Here is a 14,660-nt window from a genome sequence, read left to right as displayed (position 1 = left end):
AAGAAGCTTGGAGTTGAATAAATCTGTTTGGAGAAAAATATTCCAAGTCAAGATCTCTACAAGTCACAGATTTAATGTTATAGAGAAGTCACTCGAGAACTCCAGAGAGTACCGACAGATGAGGAACATCCATCAGGATTGTAGTTTGGCTAGCCGACGGATGAGCAATATCTACTCGACGGATGAGCAATATCTACTCGATGGATATGCAATATCTACTCGACGGATGAGCAATATCTACTCGATGGATGAGCAATCACTACTCAACAGATGAGCAATATCCACCGGGAGTAGAGAAGTAAGGAAAGCTACTCGAGAACTCAAGAAAATATTGAAAAGCCAATTTGAAGAACTAAAGATTGGAGATATCGACAAGTCATTCCTTCAGTAGAGAACTCAGAGTTATCGACAAGCCTACATTCATTCGAGAACTCATATATATCTACAAGTCAAAGTGAAGATGTGAAGACTGGAGATCTCGACAAGCTGAAGACCTCTACAAGCCAAACTCAATATGGAGTGCTAGAGATCTCGATAAGCCTATGTACTTATCAAGATGTCAAGTGTTCTATTAATTCAAACTGGAGATCTCGAGGTACAGTCTCAAAGTATAGAATTGCAGATCAGTTCAATATCCAAGATAAACAATCAACAAATAATCCAACAGCTGGATTGACAAGTCTACAAAAAGCAGCTTGAAGAGTGTGCAAGATCAATGGCAAAGATTAACTGACAGAGGAAGATTAAAGTAAACACGGGATGCTAAAGATATGCTAAGCAAGAAATGGAAGATTTGCTTTTCTATAAATAGAAATGAAAAGTGACAGTTTAGAAAATCTAATAGCATGTTTATTATCCACTGTGTAAACCAGCAGTTAACTGAGTTATAAAGTTAACACTGATCCTCTAGTTAGAAGTAACAATTTAGATCAAATCTCTTATATCACTCTTAAGAAGAAGCTGAACTCTTTAACATCAAAGAGCTTAGAAATTTTGTAGCAAAAAAATCTTAGTTTTTAATATAAAAATTAAGTAAGTTTTGAAAATTTGTGTACTTTATTTTCTGCAAGTTTAGATTCTGCATGAACACTTTTCTATACAAGATTTAATTTACTTTGTTCAACCATTAACTTTCCAAAAAAGCCTAAAATCAGAAAAATACATTCACCCCCCTGTGTGTGATTCTTTATCTAATAAGTGGTATTAGAGCAAAATCTGAAAGTAAACAGATTCAAGATCTTGGAAGAATGAATACATAGAAAATCAGTAGCATCAAAATTCCTACCTTTGACAAAGCTAACTACACTCTTTGGAAAAAGAAAATGATGTTGTTGATCAGGATGGCCAATCCACTCCACATTGAGATCCTCAAGAATGGACCCTTCATTCCTATGGTAAGAATTGAGGAATCTACAGATTAAGACATGGTCATACCAGCTCATTATGCTCCTAAAGATCCAAATGAGTATTCTGACCCTAAAAAGGAGAAAGTCTCCCTGGATAGCAGCTTTCAATTGATATTGATTGAATCACTTGACAATGTGATGTACAAAAATATTGTTAACTGTGACACTTCCAAGTAAATATGGGAGAAGATTGAAATACTCTGTGAAGGAACTGAGGAGGTTAGATCTAATCAAAGAAGGATACTGATTTCACAGTATGAGGGTTTCATGGCTAAGCCTAAGGAAAACATTACTGATGTGTTTGAAAGATTCAATAAGATGATAAATGACTTGCATCTTCATGAAAAATACTATGAAGCTAAAGAGGTGAATCTAAAGTTCTTGCTTACTCTCCCTGATCATTTGGAACAGAAAATCTCAGCAATCAGGGAAGGGAGAGACTTGAGCAGAATAACTCTGGAAGTTCTAGATGGAATTCTCAAAATATATGAACTACAGATGATTCAAAGGCAATCGTTGAGGTCTGGTCTAGGACATGTTGTCGATGGCTCAAGTGCTTTAATTGTAAATGAAAGCCAATCCTTCAATGATGAACTAAGATCCCAAACTTCAGTTGCCTCAACAAGTGAGCAGAGAACAAATGATTCACAGGAGCAAGTCATACTAGAATTGGAAAAGGATGAGTTCTACACTCTTGAAGAACTGGATGAGTTAGATCAGTTAATGGCCTATTTAGCTAGAAAATTCTCTAACATTAGAGTAAAGAAGCCAAGGTACTTCAGAATCAAAGGACAATCCTTCAACAAAGATAACAGCTGGAAAGAGAAAGGGAAGTACAATTCTGACAGCAAGAGCGGTTACAAAACTGGATCTGTTGACATATCTAATATAAGGTGCTTCAATTGTGATGAACTAGGCCACTTTGCTACAGAATGCAGGAAACCTAAGAAGGCAAAGAAAGACAAAGCTTATCTTGAACTAGAAGCAAAGTATGAAGCTCTTTTGAAAAAGCAACAGAGCAAAGCTTACATTACGGAGGGAAAGAGTTGGGATGATTCAGATAATGATGAAAATGAGGAAGTTGGAAACTATGCTCTAATGGCTTTGGAGTAAGGTGAATGATCCTCATCAAAAGTACATACACCAACTCTTACCACTATCGATTTAAACGTGAATCAATACAAGGAAACTGTTGCAAAGATGACCATAGAAATGTTTCACATTCACACAAGCATGGTTGCTGCTAATGAAGAAGTTAGAAGATTAACAAAGATAAATTAGAAGCTCGAGAGGGAGAAGCTAGAAAAAAACAAAGTAAAGATGAAATCTTTCAGAAATGCATCTGAACTGGTCGGACAGTATCATGAGAAAAATAAGCCATGTATAAACATTGCTATTGGCATTGACTACGATGACATGAGTGACAAAAAGAGAACTGTAGGTGATAAAGGGAAAGAAAAGAAGGCTGAGAATGATCCAACCTTTTTGAAAGAGGTTAATGCACCTATATTCAAAGCATGTGTAGTTAACTTCAGTGAAGAGGAATTGATTATCAAGTAAGAAATTGCTGATGAAGATAAAGAGAAGAAACTGAAGAATCAGTTCAGTCTTTCAATACTGAAGAGAAGCTCATGAACAAAGTCCCAAGACTCCTGTTCAAGAAACCAAAACTGAAGATGCAAGAAAGAGAAAGAAAAATAGAATTGGGAAAATAGGGATAAACAAAAGCAATAACTTTGCTTATGTTGCAAATGCTCCTAGAAAGAAGTGTGAAAAATGTTGCTCTTTAAATCATCTAACTCACCTTTGTAAAAAGGTTGTTAGCAAGCCAGCTGAAGGAACTTGCAAATACAATGAAGCAAAGTCTAATGATCCCTATTCATTCTGTGACAAGTTTGACTGCATTTCTTGCAACATGAAGGTAATGAAGAGTTGCCACAAACTGAGAGTAGACCTTAAAGAATCAAGAAATGAGCCCACATCAGAAGGATAACATGCACAACAATCACTGAATTCTATTTCTTCTAAAATTACTCATTCTACTTCTACTGGACAAGTTACCAAGAAGAAACTACCCAACAATGCTTGGGTTTCCAAATACACTTAAGACTCATTGTGTGCAGGGCAAGTGAAGTAAGTCATCTGGATCATAGACAGTGGATCTTCCGGGCATATAACTGGTGGTAAAGCCCTGCTATCACAGTTTGAGGAGAAAGCTGGCCCATTGGTGACCTTTGGAGACAACAACAAAGGATTTAAAATGGGATATGGCAAGATTGTTCTGAAAATGTTGTCTTTGAATAATGTAGCACTGGTAGCTGATCTTGAAGTGAGTCTTTTTAGAATTAGCGTATTGTAGACAATGGTCTCAAGTCTTATTCAACAAAGAGAATGCACTGTTATTATCCAGAAAACTGGTTAAGTTGCTCTGAAAGGAGCAAGGAAAGGAAGCTTGTTCGTTGAAGATTTTGACTCATAAATAAATATGGATGGTATTTGTTGCTTCTACACCAAGGTATCAGGAGAAATAAACAAGCTCTGGCTTAAAAATATGTCTCACTTGATTTTCAAGAAAATTAACACCTTGTCAAAAAGGAGTTGGTAAGAGACATGCCTAAAGATGGAGCTTGCTCAAGTTGAAGTTTGTGTAATCTGTCAGACTAAGAAAATGAAGAAACTACTTAACAAGAGAATCATTGAAATGGAAGCTCATCTCATATAACTGAGTTTGAGTACACAACCTCAGGGGGGGAAAGAAGGTCTTCAGATACTGAAAAGAAGCTCAACTTGGGATTATGGTATCCCAAGGGAATCAGTTCTGGAGTTGTTGGTCTCACAGATACAGATTTTTTTAGATGGAGGGCTGACAAAAAGAGTTCCAGTGGAAGGTGTCAACTTTGTCCTTCAAAGACCTATATCCTGATATTACATTAAGCTCATTTTTGTACCAACAGAAAAACAATTAGCTAATATTTTTACTAAACCTTTGGATGAAGCAACTTTCACTAAATTTGTAAGTGAAAATTTGATTGCTAAACTCTTCATCCTAAGGCAAGAACTCAGCAAATGTTTTGCAGTAGATTAATCTCCAGTAAATCAAAATTAATTTGATTAAATTGGAAATTAACTGAAATATGAATTATAAATATTTCAAAAATCTCTGTATATTTGTTTTTTCAAATACAATTAACTTGGAATTTTTCAAATTCTAAGTAAAGTGCTCAGTTGTTAATTAACATTCTTAATATGTAAAATTAACACAAGGCAGAATTACAATAACCAAAAGTATTTAGAAAACCGAGTTCTTGATAAGTATAAATTGACTTCTCGACAAGTCATTTTAGGACGTCTCGAGTGATTCTTTGATAAGTCAATTTAGTGACTTCTCGAGTGACTTCCCGATAAGTTTAAAATGATTTACCGATAAGTCCTTGTAGAGTTCTCTAATCATGTTCATTCATAGAGATCTCTACAAGTACAATTCTTGACTTATCAATAACTCAGAACTGAGATAATTTAAATTGATAAATTATTTTGGTAAAATACTTTTGGAAAATTTATTCTAATTTTTTTTTGAATTTATTCAAGTAAAAGTTAGAATTAGTTTAGTCCACTTTTTGAACAAACTGGGTATTTATTTGACATTTTGATAAGTCAAGTTTGAGTTCTCTATAAGAGTAATTTAAAATGACTTCTCGACATGTACTTCACTTCTCAAAATGACTTCTCGATAGACAAACTTCAAATGTCTATTTTTGAGTTCTCGACAAGTCATCTACTTTCGCTATAAATACCCAGACTTTTCGATACATACTCTTACTTACAGCTTCCGAGATCTAAAGTGACCTAGCTCTCAATCCAAAATCATTTTCTCTCTCGTTTTTCATCATTTCTCAGAAATTTTTCTTACCCATTCATTTTAATCAATCAACTATGGCCCAAAATGTTGCTAGGATATCTATCCCAGAGAAAGGAACCAACTATCTTGCTTTCACTGATGTAAACCAAGGCCCTGATAGTTTCAAGGGGTTTGTGAAGCTGCTGTCTGAATCCTATCTTGCAGGTGCTTTTACTACAAATCCAGTACTCTATCTAGATGTGCTGCATGAATTCCTCACTACAGCTGTAGTGAGGCCCGACGTTAACAACAACTCTCTCTCTCTCTGGTGGTGACATGCACAATTGGAGGCCAACGAATAGAATTCAATGACCAAGATGTGAATAGAGCTTTGGGGCTACCAACTGAGAATCTGGTGGATGTACCAACTCCTGAAGAGCTGACCGAGTTCATGGACTTTATCAATTATGGTGGGAGAATTAACCCGTCAAGCTTAAATAGAATCGATCTAAGGAATGAGTGGTCATTCATCTTTGACTCTGTAGTAAGGGCCTTTACTTACAGAAAAACAGGATATGAAAATATCTCAAGTGTTGTGCAAAAGCTGGTGTATTCAATTGCCCACAACAGACAGCTGAATGTTGGTCTGCTGATCCTGGAAGAACTTGCAACCAGGCTGATTATGCCTCTGACATCTAAAGGTAAGGAAATTTTCTTTCCTAGATTTATTATGTCCACTTTAAATAATAAAATAGCTGACATACACCTACTGAATGGTATAGATAGTACTAAAATAGGCAACTATAAGCAAGTCTCCAAAATAATATTTGGCTCACTTACTACAAAGAATAAGGTGAATGTAAGTCTGAAAATCACTCCATTTATGTTGGAGAGATTTAGGACTTATCCTAATCCTATGCCTGACATGAGATCTAATGCACAATCTAGTACAACTATGATTCCTGAACCTGTGGAAGTACAAACACAAGATTACCAACAGGGATCTTCCCAAGCTACAACCATTCTTTCACAACCTTTAGAAGCTAGGAAACCAACTACCTCATCTTCTCAAAAAGGTGAGGTCAGTCTAAGGAAGAGAAAGGGGATAAACCTAGTTGTGTTAACTGAGAGTGGTGAGGAAAAAGCTGAAAGAGAACCACATCTGGTCAAAAGATCCAAAAGGAGTAAACAAACTGAACTGACCACCCTATCCTCTTCTACATCCTCTCAACAGGATACAGTTGTAAAAACAACCAGGAGTGAGTCTGCACAGCCTGCACAAGAAGCAATCAAGTGTATGGTAGGAGAAATAAGGAAGGCACACATTGTGAGAGCACATCTCTTGAAGCTCCCTCATCTATTCAGGGGGAACTGCCAACACTCACAACTGAGCATCAATTTCTTTTATCTAATATTTCTTCTATTCCAATTCCACTTGAATCTATTTCTCAAGTGCACCAAAAATTAAGTGACTTAGCTCAAAAAGCTTTGCTCACCATCTATACACCTCATTCAGATGGTGAGAGGCTACATGCTGGGGTAGACCTTGATGACACCATCATAAACATGGGGGGTTCACCAGTCCTTGCTGAAGACCCCATGGATACCTCTAATGCACCTTCATGTGCAAAATAGTCTTCACAGACTGAAAGGTTTGAGGGTAGTACTCCTGAGGGGAAGCTATCTAAATCCTCTCCAATTTAATTGGAGGTTCCTTATGAAGAAACAACTCCCCTCATAACCCTAGCAGAAATTGCCTCTGCAGTTGAAGCTAGGAGTACACTTGCCCATGATCCTGTCATAGGGGAGGCAAGCATATCACATTCAAGTGTCAGTGTGTTGCAAGACACACAAGGGTTTGAGGCTGGTGTACATGACAATAACTCAGTCAAATCCCCTCTGATTCAATTGGAGGTTCCCACTACAAGTGGAGGAAAACACACCTTCAAAACCATAGAGCAATCTGTGAGTCAAACTGTGATCTCAGTCACAGAAGTTTCTGATGAACCATCCACCTCTCAACCTCAACAACCTCACATACTCTCTCAATGGCTATAAGAATCTGTCTCTCAACCAACTTCTGTAGATGATTTACTAGTAGAGCAGATCTCTGGACTGGCCAACATCTCACAGTATATTCTGACTTCAAACATGATCAACCAAGATTATCAAGCCATCATGCTTGCTTATAATGAAGAGGTTGAGGATCAAAAGGAGAAAATTGTCAATGATGCTGAGCCAGATGGGAATGTGGATGCATGGATTTCTGAGGACTTTGCCTTAGAGATGAATCAAGTTCTAGCCAGATTTATAGAAGAATATGTTACTATTCTGGGAAGCAATGCAAAAGACTTGAGTCCAGAATCTGTCTATGATGCCATTACAGATTTATACAAAGCTCAGCTCAAAGTATTTCATCTGTTTGGTAAGTCTCTTGAAATCAAACTCGGGCATGAAGACAGAATCAGGAAACTGGTGAATGAGAAAATGGACATGATCATACCATCTCAAGAGAAGATCTCTTTTAAATTCAATCATTTTTCTGAGCAAATGGCTAGGATGGATCTTGCCTCTATTGAGAAGGAAGTCAAAAACCTCAAACTATCCTTCACCAATCTCCATGAAATGATCCAGAAATAAATTACCCACTCAAATGAGACCAAGGTCCAGCTGGATCAACTTCACCACAGCAGATTTAAGCCCTCAGCCTTGCTAATGGAAGGGATCAAAGAGGCTATAGAAGAACACTTTGGCACATCTAGCAGCTCTTATCAGCCTGGATCCACTTCAACAAATCTGCAAATTCAGTCTCTACAGGGTCAAGTCATAGCATTGCAAGACTCCAACTCCTCTCTCACTGTATAAGTAGAAGCTTTCACATCTCTTATCAAGAGCTAACAAACAGATATCCAAACTCTGGTGGATTCCCATAAGCATCTTCAAATGCAGAATTCTATAGCTTTAGGAGCCATCATGGGTAAACTCAACATACCACTACCAACTCTGCCTGAACAAGTAAGGCCTGAAATCCCTACTCCCCTTCTCATGCCTGCCAACAAGACTAAGGGAGAGATAGAGGCTAGGTTGGCACAATCAAGGTCATCTCAATATCAAGTTCAGTGTGCTGAAAAGAAAGCTAAAGAAGTTGATCTTGACAAGGAGAGACTTATTAGGTCTGCTGAAGGACCTAGTTTGAGCAGAGAGTTTGAAGAACTACTCAATACTTTAAAAGCTTCTCTCAACAACAATCACTTCACATATAAAAAGGCCCAGGATAAGACAATCAATTTCATAAGAGTGATCAAGGTCAACAAGGACAACTTTCTGGAAGATAGGATAATGGTTAATGCAAATGACTGAGGGACAGACAGATGTATGCAGATGTCCCTCAATTGCCTTATCTCAAGAAGGGCATCTGAGTTAGATATCTTTATCAGATAACTCGTGAAGATACCAAGCTATTAACCGCACTGAAAGATGCTCATATAGCTGTCTTTCCTGAAGCATATCTACAGCCAAGCAAGGGAATAACATACATCTGTCCAACCACCAAACAATTCAGATTTTTCAATATCCCTAAACATTGTGTCAGGAGCAATGAAAAGCTTATCATGATCCTTGGAACTAACCTAAAAGGTAAGAAAAACAAGAACCATGATGATATGGAAATGATAAAGCTACCAAGGAGATATCTGGATAATGCAGAAGTCAACCTGCCCAAAACTCAAGCTAACAATGATGACTTGGATGATGATGAGCACAAGAAGAGTGATTAGAATCCTTCTGGCTCAAATCCGAGTCAGTCTAGTAAGCCATCTGGTAGCAAGGGTGGAGAGATTAAGAAAGAGAATGACAAAAAAGATGAAGAGAAGAAGAGAAGAGGGGAAACGAAAAACAGAAAACCTCATGATCATTCAGGAACTCAAACAACCCTAAAAATCCAAATACAACCATCTCAAACCTTGGCTCAACCCACAAGATTAACTATCTCTAACATCAAACCTTCCCAAACACCTAAGCCAAAATTTCTTTACCGACAAACTGCCAACTCCTTCCTAAAAATTCCAATCACCTCAAGCCACACAAATCTCAAAAAATTGACAATCCTACCTTTAGCCAAACCTTCACTAAAATTCAAGCTCAAATCTGTTGGGAGAAAGCGTAAGAAAGTCAAGCCTGCAAAGGAAGTGGAAGTCGCTGAAAGGGCCATCTATAATTGCTTTAAGGAATCTGAGTTTCCACCTCTAAATTGGTGCAGCTCAGATGAAGACCATTTCCAACATCCAGCTGAGAAAGTTGTTAAAATTTGGACTGTATCTTTGAGAGAAGTTAGAGTTTATTTTAGGGAAGGTACATTCACTCTTCTAGACAAAAAGTTAATGGATTCTTTGACTCCTGCAAAAATTAATAGAGTGTTAAGTTTGTTAAAAGGCAAGGACACTGCCACAAGGACTTGGAGATCATCTTTGGCTGAATGGTTGATTGAAAGGGAGGAAACAAAGAAAAGAGATAAGGCTGAAACTGAAGAAAGAAGAAGGAGACATGATGAAGAAATAGATATGTTTATAAAAAGATCAGAAGAGTTGAAAGCAAAAGGAATGAGCAGAATTTCTAAAGATGGTAGATTTCTAAACATCAAAGTTGGTGGATTCTCAAGATTCAGCTTAGAGTATCTGGACCAGGGTTATCCTAAGGCAATAAGACAAAAAATTGTGGAAGCTCTAAGTGGAACACTCATCAGAGAAGAACATGAAATTCTTGATAACTTGAAGGATAACTTAGAGAAGAAGCAAATGTAAAAACTGTTTTTACCTGACTCTTGTAATCAAGGAACCTGGTGAATCTTATGTTGTACAAACTGAAATTCTATCAAGCTTTATGTTTTAATTTTATCCTCCATCATTTTTAAACTTGGGGTTAGTCTTGTTAACATGCATGAATTTGTGTTAAGCAATCTTCTCACAAATTGGGGGAGATTGTTGTAAAAGATATGCCTGTACTTTAACAAGACTAAGATAATTTGTCAACCCTGAGTAAGTTATATTGTTATCTAAATTTGTATTTTGTACTTGTAACACTTAAAGTCTGTAAAAATGCAAATAAGAAGTCTGGTGTCTTTTTTCTAAAACAGTATCAAGCCTAAGGATTCTATCTGGAAGAAGATCAAGAAGATCATGCCTTAGAAGAACTTTGAAGAAGCTTGGAGTTGAATAAATCTGTTTAGAAAAAAATATTCTAAGTCAAGATCTCTACAAGTCACAGATTTAATGTTATAGAGAAGTCACTCGAGAACTCCACAGAGTACCGACGGATGAAGAACATCCATTGGGATAGTAGTTTGGCTAGCCAACGGATGAGCAATATCTACTCGACGGATGAGCAATATCTACTCGATAGATGAGCAATATCTACTCGACAGATGAGCAATATCTACTCGACGGATGAGAAATCACTACTCGACGGATGAGCAATATCCACCGGGAGTAGAAAAGTCAGGAAAGCTACTCGAGAACTCAAGAAGATATCGAAAAGCAAATTTGAAGAACTGAAGATTGAAGATATCGACAAGTCATTCCTTCACTGGAAAACTAAGAGTTATCAACAAGCCTACATTCATTCGAGAACTCAGAGATATCTACAAGTCAAAGTGAAGATGTGAAGACTAGAGATCTCGACAAGATGAAGACCTATACAAGCCAAACTCAATATGGAGTGCTAGAGATCTCGATAAGCCTATGTACTTATCGAGATATCAAGTGTTCTATTAATTCAAAATAGAGATCTCGAGGTACAGTCTCAAAGTACAGAATTGCAGATTAATTCAATATCCAAGATAAACAATCAACAAACAATCCAATAGCTGGATTGACAAGTCTACGAAAAGCATCTTGAAGAGTGTGCAAGATCAATGGCAAAGATTAACTGACAGAGGAAGATTAAAGCAAACACGGGATGCTAAAGATATGCTAAGCCAGAAATGGAAGATTTGCTTTTCTATAAATAGAAATGACAAGTGACGGTTTAGAAAAGCTAATAGCATGTTTATTATCCACTATGTAAACCAGCTGTTAAATGGGTTATAAAGTTAACACTGGTCCTCTAGTTAGAAGTAACAATTTAGATCAAATCTTTTGTATCACTCTTAAGAAGAAGCTGAGCTCTTTAACATCAAAGAGCTTATAAATTTTGTAGCAAAACAATCTTAATTTTTAATATAAAAATTAAGTAAGTTTTGAAAATTTGTGTTCTTTATTTTCTGCAAGTTTAGATTCTGCATGAACACTTTTCTATACAAGATTTAATTTACTTTGTTCAACCATTAACTTTCAAGAAAAGCCTAAAATCAGAAAAATACATTCAGCCCCCCTGTGTGTGATTCATTACCTAACAGTAGTGTTTTTGCATTTCAGGAATTTAACAGGAATCCAGGTGAATTAGCATTGTTTTATGATAATATGGTGTTAGGATGATATCTAGAATAAAAGCTCGTGAAAAGACCAAATCAAACCAGGAAGAAAAGAAGAATTCAGAGATTTTTCCAGAGAGTCAGCGCACCCGCGATGTGATAGCGCGCAGCCGCGCCCAAAGAACAGAAGCTCACACGCCCGTACTGGTCAAGCGCGCGGCCGCGCTAGGTCGAGATAAAAGAATTATGTTTCTACTCTGATTTTGATCCAGAAGACTTCTACTCTGCATGGGCTGCTATATAAACATAATTTAAGGTCATTTTTTATATCAAGACATATTAGAGCTTAAGGAGAAGGCGTAAGAAGACCGTAGGCGAAGAGGATCTAGTTTATACTTGTGATTCTTTGTTTTAAGTTGTAACTTTGGATGCTAGTTTTCTTATTCGTTAACCAATACTCTTGTTCCGTACTTGGTTTATTATTTATTCAATATAAAGACTGTGTTTATTATACCATGCTTTCATCGGAACCCACATTGATGATGAGTCTGATTATGGGCTAATCGTTATCGTAGGGTTCTAACGGATTTATTTATGGATTCTTTTAGTTAATTTGTTTCGATGCCTTAGTGTGTGGTGATTGTATTATAACCTAATATTGGTTGTGCTTATTCGTCTTATGAGCGTCGCGAACTTATAAGATAGTGTGTTAATCTTTAATGAAGCGAAAGTGAATTTAAGGGTTTAGAACTTGCCATGCTAGCATGGGTTCATGTATTGTTATGCGTGATTTGTAGATAATTTTAACCATCTTACTTGCCCTATGTAATCACGATAGATAACTTGTGCATTAAACCATTATGTTGGCAAATTCTATAGACATATAGGGTCTCAATATAATTGGTATCTTTTCAGCTTCTATCACTTTTGTGGAAATCTAGTAGTATGGTATTCGTACAATGAAAGTTGGTATTTATCAGTTTCGTGTTATCTGATTAGTGTCATCACCATTACATACTAAGGTTAAGAATGAAAAGGCTATTGAATGAAGTACTTAATGAAGTTAGAATCCCATGTTTATGTCATATAGTATTCAACTCTCTGTACTCTCGTAGTTGATGTTCTTTAGTATAATCTCTTAGTTAATCTTAGTTATAAACAACCTCAATTGGTTATTCATCTTAGCATTGGATAATAGCCGTACCATTGTTGCATAAATACATTGATTGAAATTAATCTAAACCAATCCCTGTGGGAACGAACTAGAATTAATTCTATATTACTTGTGATAACGTATACTTGCATGAATATTAGCGCATGTTTAAGCCCTAACAAGTTTTTGGCGCCGCTGCCGGGGATTTCAGTGTTAATTTTTAGTTTATGTGTTGTCATCATTGGTCATTGAAGTTCAGTGACCCGGACATTGTTACTTACTAAAATCCTTATCGTGTTTCAGGTACTCTAGCGAGCGTGTATGCATACGCGTTCTCGGCCTCGTAAGAGAACACCGGATCAAGCTGAGGAAGAAGTTGTAGTTGAGGAAAAAGTTGAAGAAGAGATCTTAGTTGAGAAAGAAGAAGAGGTTCTTATTACAATGGGAGAACCAGAAGCAAATCCAAAGGCTTTGACCAGGGTCTATCACCAAATGGGAGGATCTTGCTCAAAAATTCTTAACTAAATTCTTTCCTATGGCGCAGACTGCTGCGATCAGAAACGCACTTACTCAATTTGCTCAGCAATCTGGAGAATCTTTATGTGAGGCTTGGGATCATTATAAGGAGATGCTTAGAAAGTGTCCTCACCATGGGATGCTTGACTGGATGATCATTAACTATTTATATAATGGTTTGGGTGCTACTTCTAGACCTATGCTTGATGCAGCATCAAGAGGAGCCTTGTGGGCTAAAAGCTATGATGAAACTTATGAATTGATTGAACTGATGGCTGCTAATGAATACCAGAATCCTACTCAGAGACTATCTCAGGGCAAGGTAGCAGGAATTCTGGAGTTAGATACAACTACTGCTATAGCTGCTCAGCTTAAGGCTTTGACAATGAAGGTGGATTCTTTGTCTAATTATGGGGTTAATCAGATCACCAGTGTCTGTGAACTTTGTGCTGGTGCCTATGAGACGGAGCAGTGTGCTATTTCTAGTGAATCAGCTCAGTTCGTGAGCAACTTTCAAAGGTCGCAGCAACCTGTGCCAGCTACCTATCATCCTAACAACTGCAATCATCTTAACTTTAGCTGGAGTAACACTCAGAATGCGGTTCAGCAGCCTTATCAGCAGTATCCAGCAAAACAGTCCTCCTGTTTTTCAGCAATCACAATATGCACCAAGGAAACAACTCCAGCTGTAACAGTCTAATGAAAAATCTGAATTGGAGGAGTTGAGGCTCATGTGCAAGAGCCAAGCGGTTTCTACCAAGACCTTGGAAAATCAAATTGGGTAAATTGCCAATGCCTTGCTAAATCATCAACCTGGTACACTCCCTAGTGACACTGAAGTACCAAGATAGAGAGAAACTAAGGAGCAAGTGAAGGCAATTATATTGAGGTCTGGGAAGGTTGCGAATCCCGATCACTCTCAAGTTTCGGATGAAGAAGTTGTAGCTGAAGAAGAAGTGCAGAAGGAAGAAGAAGTGGAATCAAGGAAGACTACTGTTGAACACACTCTTCCTGAGGGTAATACAGGGGAGAAACAGATCTATCCTCCACCTCCCTTTCCTAAGAGGCTGTAGAAAAAAAAGTTGGATAAGCAGTTTGAGAAGTTTCTGGAGGTGTTCAAGAAACTTCATATGAACATACCTTTTGCTGAAGCTCTTGAACAAATGTCTAGTTATGCGAAGTTTAGGAAAGGTATACTTTCTCGGAAAGTGAAGCTTGATGACCTAGAGACAGTTGCTCTCACTGAGGAATGCATTGTTGTGCTGCAACAGAAGTTGCCTCCGAAGCTTAAAGATCCTGGAAGCTTCACTATTCCTTTCATCACTGGAAAAGTGTCATTTG

At 37.3% G+C, this 14,660-nt stretch overlaps 1 non-coding gene across 1 annotated transcript; it reads right to left on the bottom strand.

Moving 5' to 3' along the window:
- Nucleotides 1-13,353: 13,353 nt before the first annotated feature.
- Nucleotides 13,354-13,460, bottom strand: LOC141682421 (small nucleolar RNA R71). The gene has a single exon (XR_012559780.1). It is a non-coding gene; the product is annotated as a small nucleolar RNA R71 (small nucleolar RNA).
- Nucleotides 13,461-14,660: the final 1,200 nt, after the last annotated feature.

Source organism: Apium graveolens, chromosome 1 (genome assembly GCF_009905375.1).
Source record: "Apium graveolens cultivar Ventura chromosome 1, ASM990537v1, whole genome shotgun sequence".
NCBI lineage: Eukaryota > Viridiplantae > Streptophyta > Magnoliopsida > Apiales > Apiaceae > Apium > Apium graveolens.
This window is presented reverse-complemented; position numbering and strand designations above follow the sequence as displayed.